The sequence below is a fragment of the Lygodium microphyllum genome, chromosome 13 (assembly GCF_053477565.2).
Source record: "Lygodium microphyllum isolate KBCC chromosome 13, Lygodium_microphyllum_v1.1.10, whole genome shotgun sequence".
Taxonomy (NCBI): domain Eukaryota; kingdom Viridiplantae; phylum Streptophyta; class Polypodiopsida; order Schizaeales; family Lygodiaceae; genus Lygodium; species Lygodium microphyllum.
Window position 1 is genome coordinate 45,691,273 of NC_141147.1, and position 11,961 is coordinate 45,703,233.

Sequence of the window (11,961 nt, forward strand, 5' to 3'; positions counted from 1 at the left end):
TTTCAGAGCTTGATGGGACAGTATTGAGGAAGCCTATTGTAGGCAAGAGGATTAAATGGTTTAAGAAAATGGATGAAGAGGCATATGCAACGAAAGGCTTGGGAGAGGAAGGACGTATTGATAGAGAGGTTGAAGAGTAACCATTGGATGATATGGAAGATGAAATAGAAACTTTGGATGCATAAGAAGACTAGTTTAAGTTGAACGTGGAGCTTAAAAGAGATGATGATGGGTAGCACATCCACTTCACCCCTACATACACCCTTGTATCCTAGTCACACATGCAACTACATTACACCATTTTAGCACATACGAAAACCTAGTACACTATCAATCATGCATACATCTAAACCCCTAACCAAGCATACTACACCTAGAGCACTCAATCTACCCTTAACACATATTGCATTCACCTGTAACTTGTTGCACCTCATTCATAAGCAAGTACACACTATGCACTAGCACATCTCTTTGCACATACAACCCATTCACATGCACATGGTGTGCTTGTACACCAACCATACCTAGTGCATTATTGCACTAGACACCTACTTAGGAACACCTTGTTCTTAAGCACCTCGTAACCCCACCATACACATGCTTAAATAGATCCCACATTAGTGCACATATGCTAAGAAAAAATCACACCATGTATGCATGTAACCAGATTGTTAGATTAAACCTACCTTGCAGTACATATATATCATGCACTTGCATTAGGCACTTGCACTCGCATTTGCACATAATCACACTTAGCCCACATTAGATCTAGGATATGACCGTGCGAATGCACATACACCTACGCATCCTAGGACCCACAAACCTATACATTCACATTGCATCTCTTGTCCACACACATATAGGTCTAGGGCATGTAGGTTAGATTGCACCATTGGACTTATAAAACTTTGTTGTGTAGTGAATTCTAAGGTGTAGATAGTAAACTTAAAGTGAAACTACAAGGAGCTAAGCAAAACAAGAAAAATGAGATTAATTCAAATACGTGTGCGTTTGTGCATCCATGTCTTCATAGGCCATGGGGTATTTTGGTCACTATTTTAATCATGACACCCTCTCTTCTTGCTTGGGGATATGGATGGGCACTTGGTCATGAATTCAACTAAACAATATCTTGATGAGTTACACATGAATAAATAAGTGATGGACATTCAATCATATATTTGACTACACAATGTCGTGAGATGTTAATTATTTGGTATTATTTGATGGGATGGGCATTCGGTCATATATTTGACCAAAAAATGTGATCACCTATGTAGTTTTTTAAACTCTAGCAATGTTCTTGCATTTTTATATTATTGAGTAATGACTTGATGTAGTTTATGTAACATTTCAATATCTAAATGGTATCATGCAATTCAATAGTTTAATCAAGGTTTACATACAACACTAATTTAACTCAGTATTGATATTATACAATTATATTTTTAAATCAAAGATCATTTGTTGCACTAACTTAATTTGAATCTAACTCAATATTGATATCATATAATTGTGGGTTTTAATTAAAGATAAAAATAAAGAATTCTCACACACTCACTCATGATCATGTTTTTAAACTCAATCTGCAATTATCTAATGCAATCTATGTTACGTTTTCAATGTTTTTCATATAATTCAATCACGTTTTATTTTTTGAAGATTATAAGAAATTATTTTTATACATGTGTATTTTTAATTTATGATAATGAGTTTTATCAAGTTTTTACCATGTCTTTATATGCAAGTGCAAGGTTCAAGCATTCATTACCATGCTTATATGCTTGCTTTTCTTTATTGTAGAGAGTTTGTGATTTATAATGGTCCTCAACGTTGCCAAAGCACTCTGCATTTTGCTTGATAGAGACCATATTATTGTGCACAAAAGAGTAGATATCCCTTATCAAGGGTAACGATGTTGCTTTTGTCAACTTCTTTTGCAATTGGGCATGTGCAACCATGTGTACAATGTTGCAGCAACAACGGCCTTCACACTTAGTCTCACTGATGTGCTCTGGCATCTAGAGAAAAATTTGCATCTTTATCACACACTACTAAAAAATGCACCCAAGTTCTTAAAAGATCTTAAAGACTTAGCACCAATGTCTACATCAAAGGAGAATTTGGCTAGCCTTATGGAACATGAAGTGGAGAGATAAGGTAGTGCACTCAAAGAAGGCAAAGGACTTGTCTGGTGCAATTTCCTTGCCAAAGTATCTTAAGTCCACCATAGGTGCAAGTCTTAGTTTTGGTCCAATTGCACACATTGAGGAATCACCAATGTGCACCAACAATTGGCATTCCCTTCGATGCTATCAAGTTAGGGATAGTTATTGACCAAGGTGCCTTTGAATAGTGTGTCAAAGCTACCATATCTCCTAGTGTAGCCTCTGAGAATATTGCTCCTAGTTGTAGCTAGCTAAGCATTGTAGGGAACTCTTCCTAGCCTCCTCTTCTCCTCAAGATTAGCTATGATTTCATCTGTGGATCTCCCATGGTGTGCTATTTTCGTTTGATGATCATATCATGATATAAGTTGGTGTATATCAACTAGAAAATCTTCTAGGTCAAAGTCTTGGTTATTTGTGTTCATGGTAACACCTGCCAAAGAGTGTGTGGGAGTGAGTGTGTGAGGGTGAGGGATCAAGGAGGTGAAGCTCTCCACCATCTCTTCTCTTCTTCTCTTCTCTTCTCTTGTCTCGTGCACGGCTATAGAGGATGGAGCTTGGAGGTGGAGGCTTGAGGATGCTTGAGCTTGCATCAATAATCGTGGAGCTACTGGTGTGCTTGAGGAAGGAGGCAACTCATTCAGGCATCGAGGTAAGTTCACTACACCCCGGTAGGATCGAAGGCGTGTTGGCTAGGTGAGAGATAGCCATAGGTGCTCGCTTGAACGAACAAGTAGTCTGTGGGTCTTGATGGTTGAGCGTGAGCTCCCTACATTTTGGTTTCGTTTTCGGGATCAACAGATTCAAGCTTGAGTGCTTGCACGCTTCAAATCAAGCAACGAAGTAAGGGTTTCATCCCCAAACCCGAGCCTGATATATGTTTACTCTTGATGTGTCAATTTCAGAATTGAAAGCAGCCATGTTTGCACATGATGATGGTGCTATACCAGATGTTGAGATATGGCATAAGCGGATTGGCCATGTGAATGTACTAAAGTTGAAATCCATGTAGCAGAAAGAGATTGTGCTTGGCCTGCCTAACATATATGTGATGCATGTCAGTTTGGAAAGCAAGCACGGTTTCCATTTATGAGACATGTATGGAATAGCTCACGACCCTTGCAATTGGTACATTCAGATGTATGGGGTCCATCTCATAATGCTTCATTTGGTGGTGCTCGTTACTATGTATCCTTCATTGATGATTTCAATAGGTACACTTGGCTTTACATACTGAAACATAAGGCTGATGTATTTGATGCATTCAAGGATTTCAAGAAGCATACTGAAAATGAGTTGAGCTATAAAATTTCATGTCTTAGATTAGATGGAGGTGGAGAATATGTCTCTAATTACTTTGATAGGTACCTTGCTAAACATGGGATCAGAAGACAGTTAACTTGTAGCTGTACATTGCATCAAAATGGTGTAGCAAAAAGGAAAAATAGGGTACTGATGGAATCGGCAAGAGCTATGCTGAATGAGAAGAGTTTGCCAAATGGTTATTGGGCTAAAGCAGTAGTGACTACTGTCTACGTGCTAAATAGAACTCCTATAGTAGGGATTCATGATGTAACTCCATATGAGAGGTTGTATGGTCATAAATCTGACATTTCACACTTTATGGTATTTGGTAGCATTGCATATGTGCATGTTCCTGATGAAAAAAGGAAGAAATTGGGTCTTAAAGCTGTCAAGAGTGTGTTCCTTGGTTATCGACAAGACTAGAAAGCTTACAAGTGTTATGTACCGTCTACACATGAGACATTGATGAGCAAAGATGTTGTTTTTGATGAGCTGGGATCATGGTATGGTAATCTTGTTGCAGTGGCTACTGATGGATCAATCAACACTAGTAATGCTAAAAATACACCTACAGTGAGTACGTCTATGAGTGGTTCTATAGGTGATGGGTCTCCTACAATAAGTCCTTGGTCAGGACGCTTGTAGAGTCGTACTCCTATGTCCACTAACACAAATATGTCAATGAGGGGGAGATTGGATAAGGGAAAAGAAAAGATGCTTGAGGATGTGACAAGTCCACTTATAGTAAGTTATGAGTCGTCTAGCAATGATAGCTTGGATAGTGAGTTGGGCATTCCGTCTATTATGACACCTAGAGCAAGGCAGAGTCGTTATGTACCACCTCATGAGAGGCAAGCTCAGAGTGAGCCACAGTTACGGAGATTTGAAAGAGTCAAAAAACCAATTGACAGGTTTACATACACTGGTTATTTAGCCCGCCATTATGCATATATGGCTAGTGTGATAGGTTACAAAGAGCCAACAAAGTTTGATGATGCAGTTACAGATGATAGATGGTGTGCTGCCATGGATGAGGAATATGCAGTCCTGGCTGAAAATGAGACATGGAAATTGGTTGAGTTGCCTGAAGACAAGGTCCCCATTGGCTGCAAATGGGTGCACAAGGTTAACTGCAAGTCAGATGGTTCATTAGAACGCTATAAGGCCAGGCTGGTTGCAAAAGGGTATGCACAGCAATATGGCCTTGACTCTGAGGAGACTTTCAGTCCAGTGGCTAAAATGGAAACAATTAGAACTATCATTGCTTTGGTAGCATGCAAAGGCTGGAAATTATGGCAAATGGACGTCAAGAATGCTTTATTGAATGGTGATTTGGTTGAGAAAGTATATATAGAGCAACATAAAGACTATGTTCACCCGAACTTTCCTACACATGTATTAAGCTGAAAAAGGCTTTATATGGACTAAAATAGGCACCTAGAGCATGGAATGCTCGGATTAGCAGTTATTTACAGCAACATGGATTTAGATCATGGTGATGCAAATCACAGTCTGTTCACGAAGAAGACAGATCATGGATATGTGTTTCTAGTGGTTTATGTAGATGATCGTATCATGTGACTGGAGATGATGAAGAGGGCATTGGTGAAATTAAATCATGTTTATAGACTGAATTCAGAGTCAAAGACCTTGGTGAACTAAAGTAGTTTCTTAGGATTGAGGTAGTCTCTACGCCTCAAGGTATATGGCTGCTAGAGAAGCAGTATGCTCATGACATGTTACAAAAGTATGGTATGGCTGAATGCAAACCTATGGAGACACCTCTTGATCAGAATGTCAAGGTGCAGATTGATGTTGGGAATGACATAGAGAATGTGACCATGTATCGATAGATGGTGGGCAGCTTGATATACTTGACTATTACTCGTCCTAACTTATGTTATGCAATGGGGCTGATTAGTCAGTTCATGTAGAAGCCTCTCAAACCACATTTAGATGCAGTCATGAGGATCATGAGATATGTAAATGGTACTACAGATTATGGGCTATTTTATGCATATGGAAAATTCCTTGACTTGACAGGTTTTATTGATGCTGATTGGGCTGGTTGTGCCTATGATAAGAGGTCAACCAGTGGTTATGCATTTGGATTGGACAACAATATGATTAGTTGGTAGAGTAAGAAACAGCCTATTGTTGCATTGTCTAGTACAAAAGCTGAGTACAGAGGAGTTGCCTTAGCGGCTTGCGAAGCAATTTGGTTAATGAAACTGTTGAAAGACTTGGGAATATAGTTGGAAAGCAGAGTGAGATTGCATTGTGATAACCTTAGCAGTGTTATGTTGGCTAGCAATCATGTCTACCATGCTAGGTCCAAACATATTGAGGTTCACTACCATTTCATTAGTGAAATGGTTCTTACAGGGCAAATTGACTTGATTCATATGAAGACTGAAGACCATGTAGTAGATATATTTACCAAGTCTCTTGGTAAAATAAAGCTCATATATTTCAGAAAACTACTTGGAGTTTATCAGATGGTTTAAGCTTGAGGGGGAGTGTTAGAATATCAAGCTCCCATTACTTTTTAGTCAGTCTATCTTTATGTGTGTGACTGACATTAGCTGGATACAGTTGTACACATGTGTGACATTCAATAAGTCGGTGTAGTCAATGACTTAACCACAATTAGTTTTGGTTAGTCATACCTATGTGTGTACGTCTCTTTCAATTTGTATGATGGAAGAATAATGGAAGAAGAACAACAATGAGCTAAGACTCATCTTCTGCTCCACTCTGTCTCTCTCCCTCTCTTCCAACACTCCTGGCACATTCGGACACGTAGCCACTTGGCCCATCTAGACTCTGCCCACCGTCCGAGCCCCACATTTAGACAGATTAGGTATTCGGCCCTTCCAATTCAGCCTTGGACTACCCTCCTTGACCCAATCCCGTTCAGCCCTCGACCATTCAGCCCATCCAAACTCCATACTCAGTCTCAGCATGCTTGTGCCAATGTGCCATTCAGCTTGTCCCAATTTGGCCCAATTTCACTCAGCCCTCGACCACTCAGCCCTTGCAAATTGGACCTATTGGGTCAAATCTGAAGGATCTGGTACACGAATTTAGATGCTACCGAGTGAGCCAATTTCAATGGCCTAAAAAATCTCTTCATTAAGAGATTCTCCAAACCAAGATACCTTGATAACCTGCTAGTGCAACTCATGAATGTCAAGCAAAGAGAGAAAGAGGACATTCGAGATTAGATTACCCATGTGAGGAGCCACTTCAAGAGAATCCCTATGGGCAAGAGACCAACCAAAAGAGCGATGTCCACAGTATTCATTAACGGAATACGAAGTGAAGAGCTCTATAAAGCTTTGGCAGGAAACTCGAGCCTATAGCGAGAAGCACTGGCAAGGGTCTTTGAGAAAGCTATTAGAGTGGATGACCAACTCAAGGAAAGAAGCTCCAAGAGCTCTAATCAAGAAGAGTCCAGCACTAGGAATTTCGAGAGAGCTTCAACACCAACCAAGAGATCAGGTCCAAGTGCTCGACATAAAGAGAAGGGCACATATTCAAGCCAAGAGCTAGTAGAGATGAAGATGGACATAGCCAAATTGCAGGAGATGATGGGATGACCAGCACGCCCACATGTCCAATGCATGTATCGTGGTGGTAGAAACCACCTATCAGTCGAGTGTCGACCTTGTGTCAAGACCCTAGGTCATGACCCTGTGTCAAGACCCTAGGTCATGACCCTGTGCAACTGTAGTAGGTTCGGCCATGACTCCATGCATTGGAAGAGGAGTCCCATTGGCCCTCCCAACACCTAATGGCACTAAGTCGGTCATCCCTAGGATAGAGATAAAACCTACATGCATCCCTAAGCCACCTAAACCCTACATAACCCATCCACTAAGCGACACTCCAGTCCACTATGTGGAGGAGCCGAATGGTGACGAGCCTTATGTGCACACTTATGTGTCATACGATGAAGAAGGTAATGTAGTCCTTATGGACTACCAACTAGTACTGGTGATGGCGTTAGGTAGAGACATAGGCAAAGGAAAAAGCCTAGGAGGGCAGACCCGAGAGCCAATCGTGTGTTGGACTTACAGTCACCCAGGACACATTTCTTCGCACTGCCCCAAGAGAGGGAGCAAGCAAATAGAGATAAGGTTGACCTAAGATGTGCTAAGTGTGGAATCACTCATCTCTTTGTCAATTGCCCTAGAAGGAAGCCATCCTTTAGTTCAGCAAACAAGCCATCTTTCCCATTGGGGTTGTTCAGTGTCGAGACGCTCAATGGGGAGGCCACGCCTATCCCATTGCATATTATGACCCGTGCACAGACAAAGCAGGCCGGCATATCATTACCAAGGCCTGGCAACCTTGACGCAACCTCAATCAGAAAGAAGAGTCAGAGACAGAGGAAGAAAAGGCCAGATGCTGAGGTCACACTCAAAACCGAAAGTGCCACAACATTTCCTGCTAGAAAGAAAGTCACTGACGCAAAGGTAGAAACATCGGCTCCCAAAGATGGCTAAAAAGGGAAGTGCTAAGGTCGGGGAGTATTCCAACCCAAAGCACCAACTTGAAGCCATTGAGAAAGTGAAGGAGTGGGTGAGGGAAGCCCAAGAGCACCTAAAAGACGTTGAGCCCATACTAGAAGACGAGATCAATGATCTCTTAAGTGTAAGCATGCCAATTTCAACCTCAATGACCAAAATCGAGGGATGTGATGGCACCACAAGCAATGCCGCTTAGACAAAGTCTAAATGCTATGGGCTAGCAAATCAGTCAAGGCCATTGTCCAAGAACCACGGAGTTAGTAGGAAAGAGGCAAGCAGCTAGCAACCGCCTTAATACATTGCTGACCACCCTTGTGACTCTAAGCTTAGGCAGCCTACTTAGGCAGCATCCAACGCTATGGCAAGAGCTGAAACAGTGGGTCAAAGAATTAAATGATCAAGTTGCCATAGACTTGCAAGAGCACGATGCAGAAATGCAAATATCGAGCCTGATGCTGCACTCCGTACCTAAGTTCTTGCACATCAATGCCTTCTGGGAAGGCACAAAGATGCATGCAATCCTGTCAATCTTAGCTCTTGGAGATGTCACAAGGAAGGGAATCGTAGACACGGGAGCGGGAGTTAGCGTGCTAAGCCATACAATACTCCAAACTTGGCGTAACCCACCAATCGAGACTGCTAGGTTCAATGTCACACTGGCCAATGAAATGAGGGTGAGACCATTCCGCGTGTTAGTAAATTGACTAGTGAAGATCGTAGGAGTCAAATTATTTGTTAACTTTATAGTCATGAAGGGAGTGGACTACGACATCCTGCTAGGTCGGCCGACCCTGGATGCGCAATGCAAGAGTCATGAAGAGTAAGGCAACGTTCTCATCTTCCTAGGTAATTAAATGGAGGTTGTAAGGGTATAGATGGACACCTAGAAGACCACACCTGTTGACCTAGATGCCATCTCCACCATGCTGAAGGGCAACGATAGCCAGATTAGGAAATACTGCGGGCCCTTAACCAACTATATCATGTGTCTTGAGGACAAGCGAGATTAGATGCATGTTCTTGCTACCATCGACCTACCGTTCTCTAACAATGAGTACAAACAAGTCATCAAGATGATTGGCAAGCCCAAGGACACACCCTCAATACCAGTCTGCATGATGGTTGGAAGGCTACATAGAATATCCAAACCTGCCACATTCCAAGTCCCAAGAAATAGACGAGAGCTCCTTGAGATCCTACGACATCTGATAGACAAGTTACCTGGCAATCCAGCAATGAATCTCAAGCCACTCCAAGATCTCTTAGATGAGCCTAAGTGGCGATGGTTCAAGGTGCATGATTTAAACTTAATGTACAATTGGGCCTTAGTCCCTGACCAACGAGAAGAGAGATATCAAGACTTGGGAGATGATGAGTAGTTGGATCAAGATACCTCTAACCCCACGAATATGAAGATTGTTGTTCCTTCAGTGATGAGTTAGAAGTTAGCTCAGATAGTGATCCTGAGATTCCTCAAGCTTCTAGGATTAGACGCACCAAGGGGGGCCCACTCGTCCACCTAAGGTGTCGATAGCTAAGGGAGGAACAATGGAAGCTACCTAAGGAAACACAGGCAGAGGAGTAGCGAAAACCACAAGACCTACCAAAACGATTCACAAATTTAAAGAAAGGAGATAGGGTAGTGATCTTGCTGGGAGCCAACGACAAGGGCAAGTAAGTGAACCAATTGAAGGGCCCACCAAGGTCAAGGAGGTCAATTTAGCCAAGGAAGGGGAGACAAACCGACCTGTCTTTATTGCTGATGACTTGACTAAGGAAGAGGAAGCAAGTCTCATTGCTCTCTTACGAGAGTATATAGACATCTTTTCTTGGTCCCTAGAAGAGCTCAAAGGGGTAGACCTAAGTGTAGTGACTCACAACATACCCATGACACCTAACGCAACATCGGTCAAGTAGTGACCGTATCCCATGAATCCAAGGCACACCCATGCTGTCAAGGAAGAAATTGACAAGCTAATGACAACAAGAGTCATCTACGAAATTAAGCACACGGACTGGGATTTGTCCATAGTCATCGTATTGAAGAAGAATGAAAAGATTAGAGTGTGCATCAATTACAAGAAGGTAAACGTTGCTACAAAGAGAGATAACTATCCATTCACGTACACCAAGCACATGCTCAAGAGAGTGGCTAGCAAAGAGGCCTACAATTTTTCGGACGGCTTCTCTAGATACAATCAGGTGCAAGTGCATCCTAATGATAGACATAAGACGGCATTCGCCATGAGTGGGGTGTCTTTGCTTACATAGTCATGCCTTTCGGGTTGACTAACACGCCAACAACTTATGTGCATTATATTCAAGGACATGCTTAGGAAGGAGTTAGAGGTCTTTGTAGATGACCTATGTGTTCACTCTACTTTGAATGAACACTTAGACAAAATCCGAGTGGTCTTTGAGCAGTGTTGACTATATCATCTCTCGTTGAACCCCTTGAAGTGTCAATTTTGGGTAAAGCATGGATGCATCTTAGAACAGTGTTGACTATATCATCTCTCGTTAACCCCCTTGAAGTGTCAATTTTGGGTAAAGCATGGATGCATCTTAGGGCACGTAGCATCGAAGAACGACATTACCATAGACTTCTCGAAGGTCAGGGTCATTATTGATCTTCCACCCCCAACTGATTACAAGGGCGTTCAGTGCTTCTTAGGCCATATAGGGTATTATCGGCTATTTGTGTTGAACTATGCATTGATTGCTAGACCTCTATACAAGCTACTGATCATATTCAAATGGACCAAGGAATGCCAATGTGTATATTGAAAGGGAGCAACGGATCGAAGGTTGGACTCGAGAGCTATGGTGGGAGAGCAAGAGGAAGAAAGGGACAGACTAGAAATGGGAACTCCAATAGTCACAATGTGTGACCGGGCCTTCCTTTATTCAAACTATCACTAAAAGAATAAAGAATAAAGCGACGGTGACGGGTGCCTGCCACCTGCAGTGTGCAGTGGCGATGACTGTCAGTGTAGTATTACACGGGCGGCTAGGTAGAGGCGCCTTTACCCCCAACAACCTCCCACTTAAAGGCAAATCTGCCCCAGTGACGAGTGAAAAGAAAAAGAAAAAAGATAGTACAACATGTACATATGTACAACAGGATGAGGAAAGACGTTATCTCATCCCACGCCCATCAACCTCCTGAGGAAGGCAAAGTGCTCTGTAGAGAGGCTTTTCGTGAGCAGATCTGCAAGATTCTGGTTAGTCGAGATCAAGATCAACAGACTTGTCCTCGACAACCCCACGTATGAAGTGATACCTCACCTCAATGTGTTTCGTCTTCGCATGGAAGACCGGATTCTTGGCTAACTGAATAGCACTCATAGAATTCGAATGCAGTGTAGGGATAGCATCAATACCAAGGTTAGCAATTAAAGGACACAACCAAATGGCCTTCTTGCAAGCCTCAGTGGCTGCAACATACTCTGCCTCTGTAGTAGAAAGGGCCGTGCATTTCTACACCCTGGGCATCCAAGAAACAGCACCTCCAGCATTGGTGAATACATAGCCGAAAGTGGACTTCCTACTATCTGCATGTCCTGCATAATTAGAGTCAGTGTACCCCACGACTTCTGTATCTTGGCTGCCATAGAATATGCATATATCTGCAATGCCCTTCAGGTACCTCATGATACCCTTCACGGCATCCCAATGCTTCTTGCCAGGTGTAGCCATATAGTGTACCACAACACCAACTACAAAGGCAATATCTGGACGAGTGGCTATCATGGCATAAATAAGACTGCGCACTGCGGATGCATAGGGAATCTTAACCATCTCGACCCTTTGCTCATCTGTCTGCAGACAATTAGCATATGATACCTTCACATAAGAAGGCAATGGACAGCCAATAGGCTTTATGTCTTTCATGCAGAAGCGCTCGAGGACTTTATGAATGTACTCCCTCTGTGACAAGTAGAGGAGTCCCT